Here is a 20708-nt window from a genome sequence, read left to right on the forward strand (position 1 = left end):
GTCTTCATTTTCAGTCTGTTTCAACAATGTTGATCTTGACTTTCACTCTTTATTTTAACACCACTGGTATTCAATTTCAATGACTGTTTCAATGGTGTTGGTTTTCAGTTTCATTTTCTGTTTGAAAGGCGTTGATCTTTAATTTGAATGTCTGTTTCAACAGTGTGTGTCTTCACTTCTACTCTCTTTTAATACAACTGGTCATCACTTTCAATGACTGTTTTAATAGAGTACGTCATCAGTTTCACCGTCTGTTTCAGCAGTGTTGACCTTCACTTTCACTGAATGTTTTCATACTGTTTGTCTTCACTTTCACTTCTCTTTCAACACTATTGTTCTTCATTTCCACTGTCTGTTTTCACACCGTTGGTATCTTCACTTTCAACAATATTGGGCTTCACTTTCACTGGCTGTGTCAACACTATTGGTCTTCAATTTCAATCTCTCTTTCAACACTATTGTTCTTCAGTTTAAGTGACTGTTTTCACACTGTTGGTCTTAACTTTTACTGACTGTTTCAATACTGTTGGTATTCAATTTCACTGACTCTTTCAACACTCTTGGTCTTCAATTTCACTGACGTTTTATCATTGTTTTAGTATGCTGTTAAAACTTCTCGTTGCTGAAAACTCATTTTTGTAGTGTTCTGATGAGACTTGCTGTTGTTGAAAACTCATGTTATAGTATTATTACTCTGGTGACACTTCTGCTTATTGATAACCCGTATTTGTAGTTTTCTGGTGGGACTTCTGGTAACTGAAAACTCATGTTTGTAGTATTCTGGTAAGGCTGTGATCAATGAAATCTCGTGTCTGTGGTGTTTTGGTGAGACAAAAGGTAAAGAGGTATACAGTGAAGGATCAGGAACAGACAGTATAACCGTGTGCTGAGCAACTTTCCAAACATGCCACAAATATTCCAAAGTCTCTAAATCCACATAATACAAGTGAGAATAACTATAAGTTAGAATAAAAATATAAGTAATGTCAGTGTGTTAAAGAGATTTTGGTTTTCTATGTTTGATGTTCCAAGTTTGTGTAGGAAGTGTTCTGTTAAAAGCCACTCAACAATAACATACCGTTACGTCACATGTTGAATCACAGTGTTATTAATTCCTAACAAGTTAGTGTATAATATTCTGTTTGTTGTACCTGTTCTTTCGTTATTTAAATAGTTAATGTTGAACTTTGACTTCGTCAACTTTTTCAAACTCAGCGGGAGAAAAGGATACCATAAACAGGAAACAGAGATAAACGGACGGACAGACACCACTGCTCACGATGTGAATAAAACAAGTAGTACATAATGTTCTCTGTTCAATCACATTCAAATATTGTATACAGCTGCTTTCAAAGCCGGCCTTCACTGATTGGTGTTGATATCGAATTCTGTAATATCATAAAATGGTAAGATAAAAAAAATTCTGTAGAAACTAAACTACCAAAAATTGTACAAAAACGATGCTTGAGTATTTAGTAAGTCAAGAAATAATAATTAGTTAACAAATACCATAAAAAGATTTGGGATTAGGAGTTAAAAACAATAGGTAAATTTTATACTGGGTAATTTCATCAAACTTCACATGTAAACAAACATGAAAGTTTGGATTGGTTTCTCACTTCTTTGTGACTTACACTGAATAAATCTTACAAAATTATAAAGTCTAAAGTATATCTCAGTAAAACTGTTCGTACAGATTCATAATTATTATTTTTATTTAAAGTTGTATGTTGTTCAGAGGTTTCAGTGAAGTAGTCAATCAGGTATGTATGTTGTACAGATGAACAAGTCAAGTAGTCAACCAGGAATGTATGCTGTTCAGATGTATCAATGAAGTAGTGAATCAGTGTAAATCAGTCCTAGCTAAAGATCTTCAGTTCTCTCTTCCACCATGTAAACTCTATGTAACTAATTTAGTTTACACTTTCAAATCACAATACAGATACCTAAAGGATCTTCTTGTGAAAGGTAAAGTAACTCTTTGTCGACGAAAGTAAAGAAATCTGCCTTTTCTACTTTTTATGAATTTATCCCTAATGTTCTTCCTTATTGTTTAAGCCCTGAATAAATATTTTAAGAGAACTATCATTAAATAAAAATAGTTGTTACATCGTCCGACAATATCATTGTTATTCTTAACTAAAATAACTACTTGATCAAAATGGTGGTTATTCTTGACAACTCTACCACATTTAAAATCATTATCAATGCCTCTTAATTCATTATCATCCAACGTGAGGAAACATTCCAAAGATACCTGATAGAACTTAGAAAGAAAAATGCCGTAGACATTTGACTGATGATGAGACGACACCGAAATACCCATGAAATATAAGGTGAGAAACTTTCGACTAAAAATTTTAATTTTTCTTTGCACAGTTCGATTCCCACTTTAATATCTTGTTCCCTTAGTTACTGAACGCAAATATTCAATAATATTGTGCTTCCATTTTATTGTTGTCTTTCACAGTTTGTATTGGTTAGAAATGAAGCAATACTTGTCAGTCAATTATTGTAACGATATGACGTTACGAAAGAGAAGGAATATAAAGACATATAAAACAGATAAGTGAGGATTAACAGTGGTAAAAGGCACAAGATGTTCAAAGTTGGTGTATTTCAGTGGTGCACAAAGTCCGACCCGCGACAAGTCGCCGAATGGCGCGCGATCTTCAACGGAAAAGTCAAACATAGAGAGTTCGCGCCTGCGCGAAGATTAAGCGCTATAGAAGAATATGCATTACATTAGATACTGGATGGTTCCATGTTTGTGTCGAGCAATAAAGAAAATTTAATAAGCAAATCTCGTTAATGCATAGGCATTTAATCATTGGCACAATGACGTAATATTACCGTAATTACGAAATCTCACGTGTTCCAATTGTTCTTCAAGATTTACTTACGAGCCCTATTTTGATATTATTTCGTAACAAAAATGGCAGCTAATCATAAAAGAAAATTGACAAAAACCGGCAGTTTCATGATGATTGGACTGTGCAATATTGTTTTATTCAACAACAGAAGAACGTGATTTGTCTGCTGTGCCATTCGACAGTAGCAATAGCGAAGGTACCCAATATAAAGCGTCATAATGAGTCGAAGCATAAATATTTGCATAACGTTGTCGGTGATGAACGAACAGCTCGAATTGAATTTCTGCAGCGGTCGCTGAATCACCAGCAGAACTTTTTCTCAAAGTAGTCAGCAGATTTAGGTGCAGCATGTGAGGTCAGTTACGATATTTCGTTGATGATAGTGAAATCTGGCCGACCGTTCACTGATGGTGATTTTTTCAAGCAATGTATGATTACTGCATCAGTAAAGTTGTGTCCAGAAGCAGTTCGTAAGCTACAGACGGTGACTTTGAATCGTATGACAGTTCAACAAAGAATTTCACACCTCTCAGCAGACATGACAAGGCAGCTTACAAATAAAGCAGCCAACTTTGTCTACTTCTCTTTGGCAGCAGACGAGTCAACTTACATCAGTTCAACAGCACAGCTTCCAGTTTTTGTTCGTGGTGTGTCGTCATCGTTTGATATCACAGAAGAACTAATCGGCATGGGTTCCGTGAAGGGTCACACAACTGTGTCTGCTCTATTCGAGGAGAGAGTACGACTGTGTAGTAGTGTTTTTTATTGGATTTCACGAAACTCGTAAGTGTGCAAGTGATGGAGCACCAGCCATGACCGGAGAAAGTAGCGGCCTGGTAGCACTGTGGATGAAGCATCGAGGAAAGCAGACAGACAGTTGGTGAAGTTGCACTGTATTATTCACCAACAGAACTTGTGCAGTAAAGAACTTGGTTTTCAGGCACTGATGGCATTAGTGACGAAAACCATTAATTTCATCAAATCACGAGGGCTCAATCACTGTCAGTTTCGAAGTATTCTTGAAGAAATTGATTCAGACTATGGTAACCTTGTGTATCACTGTGAAGTACGCTGGCTGAGTCGAGGGAAGATGCTCAGAAGATTCTGGGAGTTGATTGATGAGGTGATAGAATTCCTAAGAAGCAAGAACAAAGACACAGAAGTGATTTCCATGACTGATCCAGCATGGCAAGCTGATTTGACCTTTCTGGTCGACATGACACGACACTTGAATGATCTGAATTTGAAGTTGCAAGGCAAAAATCAGCTTGCAAATCACGTCTCAGCTTTCAGTACAAAGTTGCAGTTGTTCCAGTAGCAAGCAGCATCAGATAACTTCGTGCACTTTCCCACTTTTCAGTCACAGCTACAGAAGAATCAGGACATTGACACACAAATTTATGTTGGGAAGCTAGATACCTTGATTTAATCCTTCAACTCACGGTTTCATGACTTTGACCAATGCAGATTGTTGATGAAACTTTTTGCTGATCCGTTCAGTATGTTAGTGGATGACTTGTCAGCAGAATATCAACTGGTGATCATTCATTCCCTTAAACCTTATTACCATCTGTATGTTTAATGTATTAGTTGTAAAACTGTTTTTATTCCTCTGTTTATTTTGAAAATTGTACATTTTACGTAATTGGATGCTTAGTATACACACGTGTTTATTTTCTCAAACGTTTCTCGAACAAAGTACTATAGTTGTTTTACCAGGTTCATTATGTAATAGATGGTTATTTGTATTTGTATTTTGAATTTCGCACAAAGCTACTCGAGGACTATCTGTGCTAGCCGTCCCTAGTTTAGCAGTGTAAGACTAGAGGAAGGCGGTTAGTCATCACCACCCACCGCCAACTCCTGGGCTACTCTTTTTACTAACGAATAGTGGGATTGACCGTCACATTATAACGCTCCCACGGCTGAAAAGGCGAGCATGTTTGGCGACCCTCAGATTACGAGTCGCACGCCTTCACACGCTTGGCCATGCTAGGCCCGATAGATGGTGTTTTATTACGTTAACTACCTGATTCATAGGTAAAATAAAATCAGTGTGTTAATGATTTATTCCTGAATTTCTATGTGTTTTAGTAGTTGTCAACATTTATAAAAGCTTTTATTCTTTTCACCAATCTACAGTTCCATTTTACATAACAGTAACAATAAATAATTACATATTATGTATTACAAACTGTAAAATTACTGTTGTACATTAGATACACCCTTGTGCAAATTAATTGAAACAAGACGGAAAATCACGATTCTTTTCAATTTTTTGCGTTTTATTTCTGAGGATCCTAAAATTACTCACAAATTAATACATGATCTAACCGTCTTTATTTTTCAGAAGATCATTAATCCGCTTTGACATCGAGTCCACGAGTTGACTGCAATCTTCACTAATTTTTTGGATCGCAGTACCACACCTCAATTATGGCCTCAATTAGCTTATCTTTCGTAGTACAGTCTTTTCCCCGAAGTCTTTCTTTACAAATCGCTCAAAGATTTTCAATAGGATTTAAGTCTGGAGAGTTTCCAGGCCAGTCCAGCACCTTTATTCGCGTTGTAGTTATAAAATTCTTCTCAAGTTTCGATGTGTGGCACGGAGCCAGATCTTGATGAAAAATGCCAGATCCATCTGGAAATCTCTTTTTCAATTCTGGAACGACTCTTCTCTGCAAAACTTCGATGTACTGTGGTCCTTACATCATACCTTCTACGATACGTAAGCCTCCGACGCCATAATAGCTGAAAAAGCCCCAAAACATCTTCTTAAGGGATATTTTACGAACTGATTGATGTGAGATTCTCGAAGTTTCTCACCTGCAGATCTGCGAACATGCAGACTTCTTTGAAGAAATGAGTCTCCTCACTGAATAACACCTTCCTCCATTGTTCTTGTGTCCAGTTCTTGTATTTCAGACCCCATTGATACCGTTTTTTTCTTTATTGAGTTGGTAAGAAGTTGTTTTGTGACTGGTCTCCTTGCCCTTCTAAAGCAATTTTGAATGACGTAATATTCCTCAAAAGATGGTTAGTAAGATGAAGTGTATTTGGGTAGGTTGTATTGATATATGCTTCTGGTGTTTCACATGTAATAACATTATATTAACAATATGGTAGTTTTCCAATGGTAAGTTTCTTGAAATCTATAATGTAATGATCTCTAAAATGGTTATTTTATAAATTGTAAAGGGGCATTTTTAATTAGCACTTTAAAGAAACATACATTGCAAATAAAATAAAGTACCTTCAAACAAATATTTTTCTTATCATGAAAGAAGAGGGCTCACCCTGTGATCAGAACATAGATAATTGGAAAAACATTACACTAGTAAACATAAAATCATCATTTGTTAATATTAAGATTTTTTGGACAAAAAAATATAAACGTTTAACTTCTGTAGCTAACCATTGTTTTCTAGTAACATAAACACCTTTTGTGTTTAATGAAAGGAGAGTTGAAAAAGAATGTCTATGTATGTCATTGTAAAAGAAATAATGGTGTGTGTAACAATTTGTTATTGACAATTTAGTATTTTTATGTTAGTTTCTCTTGAACTATTTTGAGACATGCTAAATAACTGTAACTATCCATTAACAGGATTAAACATAACATATTTTTGTATCAGTTCCTGTTGAATAGTCAGAAACATCTCAGACTGTTCAGCAGGATCTGATATAGAAATACATCATGTTTAATCCTGTTTACAGGTGGTTATGAGATTAAAAGTTTTATAACATTGTCAGTTGTTGTTGAAAAGTGTAGAGATGTGTTTAACAGTTTTTACCATTTGTTCATGTTGTACAATCTTGAGAAGATAAACAGCACCTACCAAGTTAAGCATCGGTTCTTTTGAATAAATATGAGACATAGTAAACAGCTAGTAAAACTAAACATCAGTTTTTGTTTAACAAACTTTACACATACAGTTGGTACTACTTCTAAGCAACAGTTCCTGTTGGATAAAAATTACACATATTAAACAGCTGTTACCAAACTGGAATAGCAGTTATTGTTGAACAAACTTTATGTATATTAAACAGCTGTTCCTATAAAACAATTTCGGGACTTGTTAATGAACAGTGTGTAATCATCTGTGAAAAAATAAGGGTAATTTAGAATATCTGATTAGTTACAAAGTCAGTCGAATCCCCTACATGGAGTTAAGGTAAACAAAGGAACAGCTAAAATACAGTTTTTCTGATAAAAACATCTGATAGTTACTTAGGAGGTTACGGTGATTATAAAAATAAAATTTGACAATTTTCAGATAAAGAAAATTATTTTTAATCTTAAAATAAAAATCAGTTTGTATAACCAACTTGAATAACGAATATTCCAAAAGAAAAAAAAATCACAAGTAAATATTTGATTTTAAAAATTATTAAAATAATAAAAGAAACTGATATTTTGTGTGCAAAATTCTCATAATATTTGCTAATACCATGTGAGATTTTGTGAAAATTAACATTATCAAAAGTTATAGTAAGAATACTCTAGCGGTTATTTTGCCTGGTTCACTAATTTACCTATATATCTGAACAACATCCAACTTTAAATAAAAATAATAATTATAAATCTGTACGAACAGTTTTACTCGGATATACTTTAGACTTTATAATTTTGTAAGATTTATTCAGTGTAAGTCACAAAGAAGTGAGAAACCAATCCAGACTTTCATGTTTGTTTACATGTGAAGTTTGATGAAATTCCCCAATATACAATTTATCTGTTGTTTTTAACCCTTAATCCCATAGCCTATGGACGTGTTTTTAACAATAGACACTTTACCTATTGTTTTTTAACTCCTAATCCCAAATCCTATTATTGTATTTGTTAACTAATTCTCATTTCTTGAGATACTCAATACTCCTGTCTCGTTTTTCGTACAGTTTTCTTAGTGGTTTACTTTTTACAGACTTTTTACCTTACCCTTTTATGATATTACAGACTTCGATCTGAACAACAACCAATGAAGATCGACTTTGAAAGTAGCTGTCGTCAACATCTGAATGTGATTGGACATTATGTACCACTTGTTTTATATATATCGTGAATCGTAGTGTCTTTCCAACAGTTTATCTCTGTCTACTGTTTATGGTATCCTTTTTTCCCGCTGAATTTGAAAAAGTTGACGAAGTCAAAGTTCAACATTAACTATTTAAATAACGAAAGAACAGGTACAACAAACAGAATATTATACACTAACTTGTTAGGAATTAATAACACTGTGATTCAACATGTGACGTAACGGTATGTTATTGTTGAGTGGCTTTTAACAGAACACTTCCTACAAAAACTTGGAACATCAAACACAGAAAACTAAAACCATTTTGACACACTTACTCTAGAACAGTGGTTATTAACCTTGTTGGAGGTACTGAACCCCAGAAGTTTCGTACTTGTATTCACTGAACTCTTCGTAATTGGAAAAATAAAATATGATTTGTTTCCAATTCAAAACATAAGTAGATATTTTATTGGTGCACAAAACGAACCATGCATCAGTTGCACACAGTATTACTGTGTTCAAAGAACAAAACCAACAAAACATGAATTTCACACAAAAACATAACTCAATGAATATTTACTGCAAATCAATATGACTTTTTGCTGTTGCCTTTCAGAGACAAATTCAGAAATGCGCGGCTTCATCTTGGCAAGTGCCACTCTCATATCATTTTCGCAACAAAGTCTGTTCCTTTTCTTCGTTTTTATGTCTACCATCCTCGAAAAGGATTGCTTGCAAAGATACGTTGTAACAAACGGTATGAGTATCTCAAGGGCTTTCTTAGCAATAGGAGGGTACGCTACGATTTGGTGACACCGAAACGTTGAGAGCGTCGTTGTTCTGAAAAGTTGCTGTTGAACCTGGCTCTGCTGAAGTTCAATGATTTCGTCGAGGTATTCATCATTGACATCTGTTGTCGCAACACTAAACGTGAACGGCTGTCCCACCCATGCTGGATATGACTCTCTGGTGGGGAAGTATCCGTCGAGAGACTTTGCGAGCTCATCTAAGTGCATGGCAATTGCTTGCTTCAGTTCCCCGGGTACAGAAATGTCTCCGATTTCAGATACATCTTCGATCTTACTTACACAATCGTCCAGCAGGGGAAAGTTTGCGAAGTTATCATTCTCTGTTCGTCGTTTCCATAATGGTAGCTTTTTTTGAAAAGCCTTCAGGTTTTCTTCCACTTCGATGATGTTGACTCCACTGCCCTGCATTTGTTCATTGAGAACATTGAAGATATCGGCCATGTTCGCCAAAATGAGAATGAACTCAGATTTTTTGAAGCAATCTGCATGACAATGTTGGTGCTTTCGCAAAAATAGGGCTAATTCCACACACATGGCAAAAACACGATTCAGCATCTTTCCCCCGGGATAACCACCGAACGTTAGAATGGTACAGAAGTACCTCGAATTCAGAGCCCATTTCATTACACAGCTCTTTCAAAATGTGGTGCTTCAGGGCACTATTTCGCACAAAGTTCACACATTCCACTACAATTTTTAATACTTCTTCCAGTTTTGAAGGCAAGGTTTTTGTTGCCAACGCATGCCTGTGCAGAACACAGTGCGTTACAATTATGTGTGGTGCATCGGCTTTCAACAGCACACCAAAACCAGAGTTTCGTCCCCGCATGACTGGAGCTCCGTCCGAACAAACTGCAGAAACCATATCCCAAAAAGATCGTTGTATCTGAAGTAGTCATCCACAAGTTTCTTCACGTCGGCTGCCTTAGTTGTTGTTGTAAGAGGCTTAAAAAATAAAAAAAAATCTTCTTTTATCTCGTCGTTCTTCACATAGCGCACGAATACAAGAAGCTGGCTTAGATTGGAAACGTCAGTGGTCTCTTCGAGTTTAAGGGTGAATTTTGCTGAGCTTGAAATCAGATCTGCAACTACTTAAGCCAAGATGTCATCGCTCATGTCATCTATTCTGCTGCTGATGGTGTCATTTGAAAGAGGAATTTGGGATAACTTATTTTCAGCAGCTTTTCCCAGCATGATATTCGCCATCTTCAACGCAGCTGGTTTTACGAGTGCTTCACCAATGGTGTGTGGTTTGCCCTGCTTTGCGATCAAGTACGCAACTTCGTACGATGCTGTGAGGATCAGTTTGTCGATGGGTACAAAGCCGAGAAAAGGCAAAGTAGCCTTTTCATCGAACCTGGATTTCTTTACCTTGAATTCAGCAAGCGTTGTGATCTTGTATTTCCCATCTCCATGCAGCTTTTTGGGAGTGTTCTCTTAGTTTTGCCAGTGCTAGACTAGAATTGCTCAACTTGTCATTGCAAATCATGCATTGAGGACGCTGACTCCCATCATGTTCCGTTATTCACGTGAATCCATATTGTACGTATTCGTCCGACCACTTTCTGTTTTTGCTCGATATAGTTAGTATGAAGGGATTGTAAGATTAGAAAAAAAATCACAAATGACGCACGATTACTACAGTCACAAGTCGACTGCTAAACGCACGAAGTTCCCTGCAGCACAGATATTAACTGTGATGTGACGTGATCAGCCTCATCCAATGATGGCCAAGTGGAGAATGACGTCATAAATCATACGAGTGGGGTGAACGGAACGGACACACACACATTGTGTCTTTACCTCAGCCGAACCCCTGAGACTGTCTCACTGAACCCTTGGGGTTCTGTTGAACCCAGGTTAAGAACCACTGCATTGGAGCAAAGAAAAAACAGGCAATAGTGCTGAACAAAGATAGTTGTCACAACTCTGGATGCATTTCAGGAATGAATCTAATGTCAACCATGTTTGTTTTATTAACTGGCAAGCTGCAGTTCTAGACCAAAATAATCGACTGAAAATCTGGTAAAACTCTAGAACTACATGTTTAAAAGTTTGTATTTTATGATGTACTACAGAAGAAGTCTTTTATGTTGACACCATATAATGTTATGATGTAAATATGACATGAACTACACTACATTTCACATTGAAATCAGCTGTAATTACTCAGATGTAATATGGTAGAGTACGGATAATGTTATTCTAGTAGTAATTTGTAGCTACAGACATCCAACTAACTATTCAAATACTAGCTGGAATGGTCATTAGCATGGCACTAGAAGCAGAAGTAACACAAAATAGTTGGGTGACTAATGTTGTAAGCACTTTATAAGATTGAAGAATGGATTTGGAACTTCCAGTGCATCTAAACACTGTTTGAGAAATGAATTCGGTGAACTGCTTAGAGATTGCTAGTAACTTGTTCATGAAGCAGATGATCAACTGGGTCTAAGAAAAATTACACATCAATGTGTAATTACAGGTGAAATTTGTCTGATTAAAAAAGAAACATCATATAGGCTTTCTTGGATGTCAAGAACATAGCCAATACTGAATTTCAGTCGATTCGAAAGAAATGAACGAAACAACCTTCAGAGAAATGTAAAGTTATCGTCATAAAGAAGGAAGAAACGTCAGATAGGTCAGTGCAGTAAAGTATACTGATGCCTTTTCATACTTATACATGTGAACGTGTGGAAATGTTAGTAGATATCCATTTGTTCATTACACTATATATGGCTTCTGTTTATTTAAACTCGATAAAGAAAGCAGACATAATATTGCTTTACGAACTCGAGAAGGACTGTATGCATGGGCGCCAACAGGCGGAACAAGTGGGCACTTGTAAAATGAAAAACATAACTCTTACTTTATTCACTCGATATTTGTATACGAATTTACAAGTTTTTGTTCACTTCATAATTTCACATTAGTTTTTACCTTAACTTTCCAGTTCCAATAAAATTGACCAGGTTTATCAGGAGCTTTACTTAAAACCTCTAAATACCTACACTGTAGCTGAATATTGAAAAACGTCGCTACCACAGTGGCTTCTTGAATATTGGACCTGACATTTTTCATTCAGATCTTCAAAGAGACCCACAAGGTCAGTGACATGCCCTAAGCACTGACACAATGTGATCGGGTCATTCCATTGCCTCCTGTCAGTAATAGCGGCAGCAGGTTATTTAAGAGAATGATGTAGCCTTGCAGGCATCCCATGAGGCAGTGTAGACAGGGTCAACCAAAACTTACTATTATGGAGTCTGCAATATGGCTTAATCTTACATATATTAAATGCATAAAATCTGACTATGGGAGTTTGCATATTTCTCAACTGTAATGACAAAACTTTGAAGACTGGTCCATCGTTCATTAATGTTCACTTTGCCTATCCTTTGGAAAGATTTTTTGTGGATGCTTATGGCTGTATGAATTCAAAATCATGCATTCTGTCTGTTTAATGCACTTGGAAAACTTCAGTTGAAAGGAGGCCTCATATATGAATATGAAATACTTATTTTTGATTGCATATTTCAAGCTACAACTGAGAATGATATTCCAATGTATCAAGAACGCATGCTCGAACTTGAAATTATATGACTAAGTAGTTTCTTTGGTAAAGAAGAGATATTTACTGATGTGCAAGGATCAGTGGTCCAAGAATAACACCTACCTTTTGATAAACTAAAAATCTGCAGCTTTCCAGGTTTTGTGTTGTATTTTCCACATTTCTTATTCAATATCTCCGAAATAGCCACGTTACTGTCTACATTGACTAATGTTTGTAGGTGCTTTGCATTGACATCATAAAGTGAAGATGTCTTCCTGTATTTAAAGTACTCTTTGTTTAGAACACGAGTACTGGCTTATCTTCGTTAAAATTGTTCATTCCTGCTGAATATAGTTGCCAGTGACGATGTAATCTTCGTTTGTACTTGTAATCTTCATGAAACAGGACAACCACTACTTGTATGACAGAAAGGTAATGATTTGATGGACAGTGCCCAATGAAATGGCTTCTAAAGAACTTTCAAAATTTAGAAGGTATGATGGCGTTTTGTATACTGATGTTGCAAAGTACAATACTGCCTGGGTCAGCAGCATAGAAATGCTGATACAGTACGTCGCTAACTGGTGAGATTACGTCCATGTACTTAATGTTTGTATCCCGAACACAGTGTAGTGGTTAATACCACTACAACAAAGATTATATCAAACCAAACAAGCAGTAGTAATTTTACACTTGGGTGAACACCATGAATGACCATTAAGATTACTCCCGAAGGACCAACTTAAAGACCTAGGTTCAGCTTGGGTGCTTCTTATTGAGTGGAGAGGTAGAACAATGACCATCAAAGTTGTCAAATGTATTATTAAGATCTGCAATATCTGATACTCTTATAATCAGTTACGCGATGAGAATAGAAAATTGTGCTATGATGCAGTGAGTACACATGGTCCCTAGAGCTTCAAGGCAAGATATACTTCACTCTGTATATCGCAAAGATTGAAATATACCACAGAGTGTTACGAACTATTGCATATATATATGTAAAGGTATTTTTTCTGGACACATTCGTATCGGTAGATCGAATAACTAAATACATGCGATAACTAACATTAATTCAAAAACTTCATGACTCTACCAACTAAACACTGGCTCGATTCTTTACTAATTTTCATTATATTTATGAACGTCATCATTTGCACTCTTACGAATATCAAAATAAAAACACAGTTCGCAGTAATTTCAGGTGACTTAGTCCAAAAACTGAAATCAAAATTACTTTTCATTTGAAATAAATTATGCCATACCTATGTATATGTTTGATTTGTACAACTTAAAAAATTCCGAACTTTGGTAAATATTATCAAATGTTTTATTTCAATTTTAATTTCTTAACAAGTCAATTTTGAACACGAATTTTTGAGTAAATTACACTTTCCTTCAATGTTGTGCAATAATTTTTGCACCACACGAATAAATTTTGGATTTATTGATAAAGCGCTACGGCCCGGCATGGCCAAGCGTGTTAAGGCGTGCGACTCGTACTCTGAGGGTCGCGGGTTCGCATCCCCATAGCACCAAACATTCTCGCCCTTTCAGCCGTATGGGCATTATAAAGTTACGATCAATCCCACTATTGGTTGGTAAAAGAGTACCCCAAGAATTGGCGGTGGGTGGTGATGACTAGCTGCCTTCCCTCTAGTCTTACACTGCTAAATTAGGGACGGCTAGCACAGATAGCTCTCGAGTAGCTTTGTGCGAAATTAGAAAAATGAAGTGTATTTTACTTATTTATTCAGATATGTTTAAAAAAAACATGAAGGTTAGGCCACTACTTGAAAAGTGGTGAGCCTAATTTTAGTTACAAAAGTGACATACTGGTTGCAGTTCTACCGATTTCCATTTTCTATTAAACCTGTACTTCGTCTGTTTGACAATGAACTAATAATAGCAGGTGATTCATACATGCGGTTGTATCCACAGCTTTCAGTACAGTCAGGAATCTACGTGACGTATTGTTTTCCACATAAAGCTGGCAGAACGATTTATTCACTAAAGGTTGGAACAAATTTATTTTTACGTCATGGTGAAGAGTGTAGTTGATATTGGGTTACAAAAGAACAGACAAGTGCGTAATATATGCACTCGGACGATATTTTCCAAGAAAGTTAATTTTAGTGTTCGGTTAGGTGCTGTTGCTTTACGCCTGGTCAACGCGTCTGAGTTAAGGATGGGCCGTTATGCTCAAAATTTTGTTGTACTATACAGTGTGGCCCGTAAGTCCTTACCCATTCATATGTTATATTCAATTACGCATGTATTATAAATTTGTTTCTTTTTTCAGAGAAATATGGCCGATGTAAGCCCATTTACACTTGAAGAGCGTATTGTAACATAATATTATGCAGTGAGAATGAGGGACAGCACACAGATACATAAGACAAACGAATGGGTAAGGACTTACGGGCCACCCTGTATTATTTAATTGGGGAGGTTCTTTTACACTATTTGACAACTGTTCTAGGCTGTTATTTCACGTAAAGATAACAGATTAGTTTATTTCCTCCTCAATGTTATCTACAAGTTACTTGCAATGCTAAATTCACAGAAGGCTCGGCATGGCCAAGTGTATTAAGGCGTTCGACTCGTAATCCGAGGGTCGCGGGTTCGGATCCCCGTCACACCAAACATGCTCGCCTTTTCAGCCGTGAAGGCGTTATAATGTTACGCTCAATCCCACTATTCGTTGGTAAGAGAGTAGCCCAAGAGTTGGCGGTGGTTGGTGATGACTAGCTGCCTTCCCTCTCGTCTTACACTGCTAAATTGGGGGCGGCTAGCACAGATAGCCCTCGAATAGCTTTGTGCGAAATTCAAAAACAAACAAACCCTCTAGTCTTACACTGCTAAATTAGGGGCGGCTAGCGCAGACAGCCCTCGAATAGTTTTGTGCGAAATTCAAAACAAACAAACAAGCAATTCACAAAAAATGTTTTTATTTTCAAAATATTTCTTTGCAATCTGATCGAGACCATATATTAACCCCTCTTAAGTTCTCACATACTACTGAAACGAACACTCTAACAGCTGACTGGCACTCTAAATCACTGAACGAATTTAATTAAACTGAATGTTTCATCGCTTCTTGTATTTATAATAATTATTGTTTCTAGACATTTCGCAGTCTCTTTCTCATTAACATTCACCGACAATATTCTTGGTCTACTTTTATAAACTTTCTAGGCCTAATGTCATCATCGTGTTATCACTTCCTTCCATTAAACAACTGAAACAAAACATTGAAAATATACCTTCTTTAGTTGTGACATCTGTTGAACAGTGTTGTTGAAAAATCACACAGATTTCTATTTCATTTTTTTTACTTCTCTTCTGAAGCTTATGGCATGCAGATGGAATAACCTGTTATCCATTATCATCACTGTCTGTCCTTTCACTAGTTTTACAGAGTATGTAGTAAAATGAGTCCAATGACAGTTCTGTCCTTTTTGATTATCTGGATGTTGTCACAACAGGAACTCAATGCTTTTCTGCAGATAATTTTTTCTCTGGATTAACTCAGTTGGTTGTTCTCATGCCAGTACATTTAGTGACCAACCTTTAGCATACACAGCCTTTTTTAATTCTGTGAACCACCTCATTGATTCTTTTCACTAAAACTTATTAATTTGTTAAATAGTACACTGTACCTTCAAACATTGTTCGAACTGAGATTTTCATTAAATATTATCATACAAGTACTATGTTCCTTATTATTTTCATTTTTTTTAAACAAAAGATCCTTTCCTACATCTACTTTGTAGGTTTATGAAGCCATTCCACACCATGTTGATGAAATACAGTTTTATAAATCTTACCATCAGTGACTTTTCATTTTATTACAATTCATTTTAAGCCTTTTCCAGGTAAATTCATGTATTAAGTCTCTATTCTTCAGACCATGAGAGTTTTTCCAATCATTAAATCATCAGAACATGCTAGTGTTTGGCTCCACTACACAAGAATCACAAAAGACAGATTTAATCCTAACAACACCTGCTATGAGAATTTAAATTCAAGTTTTTATTGGAAGTTCAACCTCTGGTGTTGTAGTTGTCATCTAGTGCTTATGGACTGTGAAGCTATATATATAGCTGGATAAAGTCAATTCCCAATATGGTTTCTTCCTCAATGTCAAATACACACACACACATCATGAGGCTAAGAGAAGTATGGTTAACTCCTAGTTCTCTTCTTCTTTTCTTTAATAAACCACTGACTTATGGGCAGTTTTCCTCAAATAATTGTCTTCTTTTCTCAGTTGGGACAGATGGGGTATTCTCAGCTAAACTTTGATCAGTTAATTCCCCACAATCCCAGCTGTGATGGTTATTCCCCCATGTACTTTTGTAATGTCTTTCTGTAGTTATGGATTAATGTCTATTGTGTTAAAACTATTCCATTCTAAAGATGAGGGTTAGTCAGTCAACCATGATTCTTTTTCTGTTCGTTGTTTTTGCCTTTATGGTTGGTAGTGTTGTGAGCACAATGTTTTAGTTGTTTTTTGAACAACATGAGATTAAATTTTGTATTTAAAGTTTTATATATAGGAATAGCTAGGTTGGCTTGATGGTAAAAGATATAAGATAGTAGTGTGTACCTGCTTCCTCTTTGTAAAGACTTACATTTTTTCAAGATGATTGTTTCTCAGAATTCTCAGTTTTGGTGCAGAGAATCATTCAACTAGTACTTTTCCTGTTTTGAGAGTCTGAAAATGTGGGTTTATTAAGTGACAAATGGTAATCTTAGAAGGAAGGCAACACAAGAATAGAAAACTGTTTTCCCTGTTGGTAAATTGAATAACAGTCAGTGACAGCAACACTTCAGAACTGAAGTTCCAATAGACACAGTTCTTGAATGTGAGGAGTTCCCACATCCAGACTTGTCTCAGTGCATTTTATTCTGTGTATAAGGTTAGGCCCTGTAACACACGATCCAAGAATATTCATTTTTAAACAAAAGTTTAGATAGCAACCTAACATTATCAAGTAGTTATTTCTTGTGTATTTAAATCATGGAAAGGTTTCTGTTACAAAGTCATATTGTTTAAATATCATGGTATCCATTATTTCAAATGATTGTTTCTCCATATTAGTCATTCCCAACTCGAAATCTTGTACTTTTTGAAAATGAGTAGAGAGAAAATAAACCCCAACAGCTCAAAATCAAAAGGTGTTCTTAGTGAATTGCCAACATATTCCACAAACTAAAACTCAAAATTTTTATACAATTGACTAACCATTGAATTATTTATATCAATTAATATCAGCTGCTCTTATTAAATTTTTAAAACATTATATGGATCATGGGTATATAACTGGCTCTAAGAGTTTGAACTAATGTTAAAATGAAGAAAGGCTTAAGATAAAGGGAAAAAGACTGTGCTATACAAATCCTACAACCTGTCATAATCATATAAGATATATATTAATATATACTTCTAAGCCATGACCTGTTGACAATCCTGCCTTAAAGTTTGTCACACACAAACAAAGCCTTGTTTAAGAAAAAGTATGTTATCACACCTGACTCATTTTGTTATAAATACTTTATAAGAAAACTGACAGATATGTTTCATGTGCATATCAGCAACTATAGTATCTTCTTGTTACTAGCCTAATGAGGAAACTGCCTTCTGGTGACACACAGACATTGCAGTCTTTACCATAGCAAAGCAAAGTTGGAACTATAATACTTCCCTCTGGTGTACTAATGTTCACATGCTATCACAAACACACACAGCACCTAACATTTTTATTACATTTAATTTTAGACAAATTCTAATGACAGCTTTTCTGGTAGACTTTTTAAGAGGTGATAAATTTTTCACACAAATAAATTTGTCATTGTTTCCAGAAAATAATTTCACAATTAAAAAGTTTAAATGCAGTGCAAAATTACCACCACTTTACAAAAAAACTAGTGAAATCTATCTGTGTGTGTGTAACAAGTGAATATTATACTGTCCAAAATAAACAACTTAAATTTATATGTGTGTAAAACATGAATATTATACTATCCAGAAAACACTAATGAAATTTATCTGTGTGTGTGTAACAAGTGAATATTAGACTGTCCATACCAAACTACTGACATTTATGTATGTATGTGTGTATATAACATGTGAATATTGTACTGAAATTTATCTGTGTGCATGTGTGTAACAAGTGATTATACTGTCCAAAACAAACTACTGAAATTTACACGTGTATGTAACAAGTGAATATTATACTGTCCAAACCAAACTACTGCAATTTACACGTGTGTGTGTAATAAGTGATTATACTGTCCAAACCAAACTACTGAAATTTACACATGTGTGTGTAATAAGTGATTATACTGTTCAAACCAAACTACTGAAATTTACACGTGTGTGTGTAATAAGTGATTATACTGTCCAAACCAAACTACTGAAATTTACACGTGTGTGTATGTAACAAGTGAATATTATACTGTCCAAACCAAACTACTGAAATTTACACGTGTGTGTACGTAACAAGTGAATATTATACTGTCCAAACCAAACGACTGAAATTTACACGTGTGTGTATGTAACAAGTGAATATTATACTGTCCAAACCAAACTACTAAAATTTACACATGTGGGTGTAATAAGTGAATATTATACTGTCCAAACCAAACTACTGAAATTTATACGTGTGTGTATGTAACAAGTGAATATTATACTGTCCAAACCAAACTACTGAAATTTACACGTGTGTGTATGTAACAAGTGAATATTATACTGTCCAAACCAAACTACTGAAATTTACACGTGTGTGTATGTAACAAGTGAATATTATACTGTCCAAACCAAACTACTGAAATTTACACGTGTGTATGTAACAAGTGAATATTATACTGTCCAAACCAAACTACTGAAATTTACACGTATGTAACAAGTGAATATTATACTGTCCAAACCAAACTACTGAAATTTACACGTGTGTGTATGTAACAAGTGAATATTATACTGTCCAAACCAAACTACTGAAATTTACACATGTGTGTGTATGTAACAAGTGAATATTATACTGTCCAAAACAAACTACTGAAATTTACACGTGTGTGTATGTAACAAGTGAATATTATACTGTCCAAACCAAACTACTGAAAGTTACACGTGTGTGTGTAACAAGTGAATATTATACTGTCCAAACCAAACTACTGAAATTTACACGCGTGTGTATGTAACAAGTGAATATTATACTGTCCAAACCAAACTACTGAAATTTACACGTGTATGTAACAAGTGAATATTATACTGTCCAAACCAAACTACTGAAATTTACACGTGTGTGTATGTAACAAGTGAATATTATACTGTCCAAACCAAACTACTGAAATTTACACGTGTGTGTATGTAACAAGTGAATATTATACTGTCCAAACCAAACTACTGAAATTTACACGTGTGGGTGTAATAAGTGAATATTATACTGTCCAAACCAAACTACTGAAATTTACACGTGTGTGTATGTAACAAGTGAATATTATACTGTCGAAACCAAACTACTGAAATTTACACATGTGTGTGTATGTAACAAGTGAATATTATACTGTCCAAACCAAACTACTGAAATTTACACGTGTATGTAACAAGTGAATATTATACTGTCCAAACCAAACTACTGAAATTTACACGTGTGTGTAACAAGTAAATATTATACTGTCCAAATCAAACTACTGAAATTTACACGTGTGTGTATGTAACAAGTGAATATTATACTGACCAAACCAAACTACTGAAAGTTACACGTGTGTGTATGTAACAAGTGAATATTATACTGTCCAAACCAAACTACTGAAATTTACACGTGTGTGTATGTAACAAGTGAATATTATACTGTCCAAACCAAACTACTGAAATTTACACGTGTGTGTAATAAGTGAATATTATACTGTCCAAACCAAACTACTGAAATTTACACGTGTGTGTATGTAATAAGTGAATATTATACTGTCCAAACCAAACTACTGAAATTTACACGTGTGTGTGTAATAAGTGAATATTATACTGTCCAAACCAAACTACTGAAATTTACACATGTGTGTGTATGTAACAAGTGAATATTATACTGACCAAACCAAATTACTGAAAATTACACGTGTGTGTATGTAACAAGTGAATATTATACTGTCCAAACCAAACTACTGAAATTTACACGTGTGTGTGTAATAAGTGAATATTATACTGTCCAAACCAAACTACTGAAATTTACACGCGTGTGTGTAATAAGTGAATATTATACTGTCCAAACCAAACTACTGAAATTTACACGTGTGTGTATGTAACAAGTGAATATTATACTGTCCAAACCAAACTACTGAAATTTACACATGTGTGTGTATGTAACAAGTGAATATTATACTGTCCAAACCAAACTACTGAAATTTACACGTGTGTATGTAATAAGTGAATATTATACTGTCCAAACCA

Source organism: Tachypleus tridentatus, chromosome 13 (genome assembly GCF_004210375.1).
Source record: "Tachypleus tridentatus isolate NWPU-2018 chromosome 13, ASM421037v1, whole genome shotgun sequence".
In the NCBI taxonomy this organism is placed as follows: domain Eukaryota; kingdom Metazoa; phylum Arthropoda; class Merostomata; order Xiphosura; family Limulidae; genus Tachypleus; species Tachypleus tridentatus.